The sequence below is a fragment of the Elephas maximus genome, chromosome 15, assembly GCF_024166365.1.
Source record: "Elephas maximus indicus isolate mEleMax1 chromosome 15, mEleMax1 primary haplotype, whole genome shotgun sequence".
NCBI lineage: Eukaryota > Metazoa > Chordata > Mammalia > Proboscidea > Elephantidae > Elephas > Elephas maximus.
The window spans coordinates 63752278-63758277 of record NC_064833.1 but is presented as its reverse complement, the minus strand read 5'-3'; the positions used below and the strand labels follow the sequence as shown (position 1 = coordinate 63758277).

The 6000-nt window shown below is 33.7% G+C and overlaps 1 pseudogene; it reads left to right on the top strand.

The window, feature by feature from the left end:
- Positions 1–707: 707 nt before the first annotated feature.
- On the top strand, positions 708–4708 carry LOC126058676 (poly(A) polymerase type 3-like; annotated as a pseudogene).
- Positions 4709–6000: the final 1292 nt, after the last annotated feature.

Here is a 6000-nt window from a genome sequence, read left to right as displayed (position 1 = left end):
TACATATTAGCATCATGTGAGACAGGGTTTATCAGATATGTGGGTCAACTTCAGAATTTTAATGTGCCTCTTATTCTAAAATCTAACTGAAGGCTCTAAAATGTTACACAGTCAGGAAAAACTCATCATCCTTCTACCCCTCCTACATCCTTTCTTATTTTCTCAGCCTGGTCTTCACGGTTCTTACTATGTTAAAAGTTAGCCCACTGGTCTTACTTGTTAATTTCAATATCTGATTAATTTGTAATACTTTTAGTTGAATCTTCTGTGGTGTAATTCTGCACTTGAAGGTCAAGCCTTGTAAATATATTTTAAATCCAGTGCTATTACAAAAGGTTTGATGTCAGAGTGTTTTACCTCTCAAAGTAAATAATGCAATAAGAAAAGCTAACGAAAGAATGTGAAAAGAACGTTCTTAAATAGCATTTAGCTATTTTTTTCCACAAATAATTTACCATTATTCTGCTCTCAAACATACATACAATGTCACATCGACATAGGCTCTCAGAACTCTCTGCACAGAAGAAATAAACAGGCAGTTCAGATAAACTACCTTCACTTTTTAAAATGTCAATGTGAGATCTAAACGTGTCCAGTGGTATCATTCAAGATGTGCCGCAAAAGCTTGGCCTTTAGAGTTTCCTAGCTTCTGGCATTTATTCTCAGCTTCCCATCCATGGACAAAAGTAAAGTGAGTTAGAGACATTATGACAAAGGGCCAGGACAAACCTTCAACCATTACTGTAATTCTGTATGGTAAGTATCAGCCCATCTACCTTGGGTGGATTATGGCTGCTCAGACCAGATGGTAGCCCTGGATTGGACACAGAAATAGGCAAAAAAGAAAAAACTGCAATTTTCTTTTCACCCACAATATTCTCTATGATGTCAATGCTCTGTGGACAAGAGCATTTCACATAAACTGGAAAAGCCATCTGAAACACTCATTAATAATGAAAAATTAATACTTGTGGAACATCCTACAGTTTACAAAGGGTTTTTCTTAAGCATTATTTATTTTATTCCTCTAAACAGAAAGTGAAAATTACTACATCATCTTGCAGATTAGGTTATAGAATGTTGAAGAGATTAACTGAACCCAACTCCAAATCCCGATATTTTAGACTGTACTAAAAAAAAAAAAAAAAAATTTTTTTTTTTACCTAGATATTCAACTACACTTCTGATCATTTGTCATCTTGTGTAAAGGCTTATAGAAATGCTTCTGCCCCACTAATGCAATCAAAGGGATATAGTGTAGTCTATGGGAAATAATCATAGATAAGACAATAGCTATGCAGAGAGAATATTCCAAATGTGAGAGTATAGAAAAATTATAGAAAACCATGTTAAATTAATAAATTTAAAAGTAATTGGAGGAAAGAGAGAGAAATTTAGTATATTTCTGTTGCGTGACAAGCCCTGTTCATCCCCACGATATGTGAGCATCAGCACCCACGTTGTCAATATCTTCTGAGATCTAATTAATTTTTTTTTTTAACAATGCCAGAAAGGGTTGTTTAACTTTAGAGATTTTTCAAGATCAACAAAAGAATAATTGAAACTGCCACATCTAAATAAAATTATATAAAATTTTCTTTTTGGTTAATTTAAATATAATAAAATTTTAACCAACAATAAATTATATAAATCTTAACTTACAAGTTCTTCACAGTTAGTGTTATGGATTGAATTACGTCTCCCCCAAAATATGTTTTGAGTTTCTAATCCATGTATCTATAAATATGACTCTGTTTGACAATAGATTTTCATTTTGTTATGTTAATGAGGTTGTACCAGAGTTGGGTGGGTCCTAAATCTAATAGTTTCTAAGCTGTGTCTTATAAAGAGCAGAATAAACAAAAATACACACAGGGAGAAGAATTTGGTACCAGAGAGTAGGGGTGCTGTTTTAACAAATACCTAAAATGCAGAAGGGGATTTAGAACTGCGCAGCACTGGGGGAGTTTGGATAGACTTGCTAGTAAGAGTCTAGATTGCCTTGAAGAGATTGTTGGTAGAATTGTGGCTATTCAGGGCAATTGTAATGAAAGCTGAAAAAGAAATGAAGAATCTTGTAGAGAAAGCTTACATTATAATGAACAGAATGTTGATAGAAATGTGGATGTTGAATGTGCTTCTGGTGAGGCTTTATAAAGAAATGATGGACTTGTCCCTGGGCAGAGGAGAAAAGGTGATCCTTATAAATTGGCAAAGAAGTTGTCTGAATTATATTCAAATGATTCGTGGAAAGCAGAACTTGTAAGTGATGGACTTAGATATTTGTCTGAGGAGATTTCTCCTGCTTTCAAGACTTCTTAAGTATTGTAAAGTAGACACAATTAAATTTGTTGACTATTTCTGAAATAATTCATTTTTTAAACCATAATAATGTGATACCTCAAGAGTCTCTCCCCATCAGTATTTTTCATCAGATTGTGTTCACCTAATTTCTTGACCTGAACATGTGCCTACATAAGAAGCTCTCTCTATGGCTGTATGCTGTTCACAGATAGGTTTTCATTTGAACTACAGTGGAAAAAAAAAAAAAAATTAAAAGTTAACATTTAAAAATGAAAGACTTGAGAATCACTTTTGGAATAGCTAAGACCTCTGAAAATCTGCTGCTCCATAAAGCAATGAATACAATCAAAAAATATAAAAAATCAACTTTTCCAGAAATCTGAAAATTAGCCAAAAGCTTTAATCTGAGGTATATTTACTCAAGAAAAACAGAAAACTATCAGTCAAACCAGTTATTTTGTGGCATTTTTATGTGCCCCATAGCCATCTCTTTCTTCTCAACTTCACAAGACCCTCTAAAACCAGTGGTATTGCAAGGTAGATGTGAAATCTAGCAGTCTAGCAGTCCCTAAAGGGTGAAGAATATAATTAAAAAAAAAAAAAAAAACCTAGGGCCGTATAATTGTCACTATTTGACATTTCATGTGCTTTCTGAACAAGCACCATTCACAGGGCTCTTATTTATCTGATTAGACTCAGAACTTGTTAAGTTGGAAAAATCCTTCCCTCTGAGCGTTTGCCAAAAAACAAAGCAACAACAATTACAAAAACACCAGTGACAGTTTTTTTTTTGTTGTTGTTGTTTGTTTGTTTTTAATTGCAGAAGCTGAGACAATACCAGCTGGGGTAAAAAAGAGACTGACCAAAAGCCTTAGATGGAAAACCTGGGGAATGAGATGTCCATTAGGGAGCTTTAAACAGTGTCAACAAATTTCTAGGGATAGAGAGGATCATAAGCATGTGGAAGAGTACATGCAGGCCCAGGAAAGATCTAAAAATGCCCTAATCTCCCACCTCTGGTTGACCTCAAGACTCTGTACAATCAGGAACTGAAGGCTAAGGCAGAGCTGTAAACTGTTAGAGTGTTGAAGGCATGCCCCAACACCCCAGCACACACACTGCAGAACTCTTGGTAAACAGTTATGTGGAATGGGGGGTGGGAAGGAATGAAGAAAAATGAGCAGAACTTCAGAGAAATGTGAAAAACCTGCAATCATACTAAGATATGCATAATGGGAGCACTGAAAGAGAGGCAATAGAAAGAATAAAGAATATTTGAAGAAATAAAAGCTGAAAAACAATCTCTAATGAAAAACATCCAAGAGCCTCAATGAACTCCAAGTAGGATAAACTCAAAGACAAATCATAGTAACACCTAGAAAAATCATAGACAATGTATAGAAAGAAAAACAAAACAACAAAAAAAAAAGAATCTTGAAGGCGGTAAGAGAAAAAAATGACCCTCAAGAATATTAACAGCTAATTTTACAGCAGAAATCATGGAGACCAGAAAAAAAAAAAAAAAGGATAAATTATTCAAAGTGCGGAATGAAAATAATGTCAATTAAGAATTTTTTATTCATCAAAACTATGCTTTGAAAATGAAGGAGATATTAAGAACTTCCCAGACAATTATTTGCTAGCAGACCTGCCCTACGAGAAATACTAAAGGGAATACTCCAGACAGAATTGAGATTTTGAAGAGAAGGAGAAGCTGCAGCACAGGATTTTAATTTTGGGAAAATTGAATAACCTAGTAAAAGAGTGGATATGAGAAATCAGTGAAAGAAAGAATCTTCTCCATCTGTAACTGAAAATGTTGGAGGAAACATTTTTACATTATTAGGACCTTACAGATCAAGAATACACATGAAAGGTGCTCATGTTGACGCATTCTGTGTCGCACCAAGACATGTTGCCCCAGGTGACTTTTTCACCTCATTCTATGATAAACTGAAATTACAGGGAAAAAAATCAAATATCGAAGAGCTATGGAAGAGGTATTTGTGCCAGTTATCAGACTGTATTTTGATGGGATAGAGACTGATATTCATTTGTAAGATTAGCACTGCAGACTATTCCAGAAGATTTGGACTTAACAAAATAACAGGCAGCTTAGAAAGTTAGATATAAAACGCATAAGACATCTTAAAGGTTGCAGGGTAACTGATGAAATTTTACATTCAGCACTGAACATTGACAACTTCGGGGTAACTCTGAGAGCTATCAAACTGTGGGCCAGATGCCACAACATCTATTCCAATGTATTAGGTTTCCTTGGTGGTGTTTCCTCGGCTATGCTAGTAGCAAGAATTGCCAGCTTTATCCAAATTCAATAGCATCAACTCTTGTACATAAATTTTTCTTGGTATTTTCTAAACAGTATGTGTAAAGATTATATTAAAATAAAATTGATGGTAGACAAAAAGAAGTCACTAAAGAGTAGCTGAATTCATACCGAGAAATCAAAAGCATTGGCAAAAGTAACTATACAGGTAAATTTATTTATTTATTTTTTTTTTTTTTTTTATAACTGTAGTTTTGTTTGCAACTGTATTTCTTCTTATTTAAATGACAATCACATAAAACATAATTTATGAACCTGTAGTGATGGTCTCACAATGAATAAAAATGTAATTTATGTGACAATAAAAACACAAAGTTTGAGGAAGTAACAAATGAATTGGAGTAATGTTTTTACATGTCATTAAAATTGTTGTTGTTGCTATTGTTAGCTTCTTTCAAGTTAGCCCCTGACTCATGATGACCCCGTGCACAACAGGATTGAACCATTTTAATCCATAAGGTTTTTACTGGCTGATTTTCAGAAAAATATTTTGAGGCCTTTCTTTCTAGTACATCTTAATCGGATAGCTCTCCTGAAACCTGTTCAGCATCACAGCAACACACAAACCCAGAAGGCTTCACTAAAAAATTCTACCAAATATTCAAAGAAGAAATAATACCAATCTTTAACAAACTCTTACAATAAGTGCAAGAGGAGCAAACACTTCCCAGCTCATTGATGCAACAATAAATAAAAAATCAAAGACTTCACACACACACACAAAAAGAAAACTGGAGACCAATATTCTTTATGGACATAAAAACCCAGTGCCTTCAAGTCGATTCCGACTCATACGGACATATGAACATAAAAAAAAGAGGCAAATATTCTCACCAACATAATAGCAAACCAAATCCAGGAACGTATAAAAAGGATTATATGCCAGAACCAAGTTAGAATTATCCCAGGAACACAAGGTTTGTTTAAACACTTGTGATTACGAATTGAGAACAAAGAAGAAGAAGAAAAAGGAGAGCTAATAAATTACTTGAAATAATTAGATTTAATGATAGAAAACTAAAAGTGCTTGACAATTTATTATGAATGAAATTAACCAATCAAATTGTATTGTATTGTCATTCTTAATCGGTTACAATTCTGAAGGTACAAAACAGGTATGTTTCTCCCTTTTGAGTTGTGGCAGCAGTCTCCTTTTGAAATTTTATTTGGTTATATTTTTCAAACGTTCATATGAAATTTGATGAAAGATGACAAACCATTTCTGACTGAGAGTCGACATAGGAGCTTGCCGCTTTTGTTTCTAAAGAGTGGATAATTAAACAAATTATTAATTAATTAATTAATAATTAAACTAATATATTAAATATACTTAGCCTATGCTTATCTCT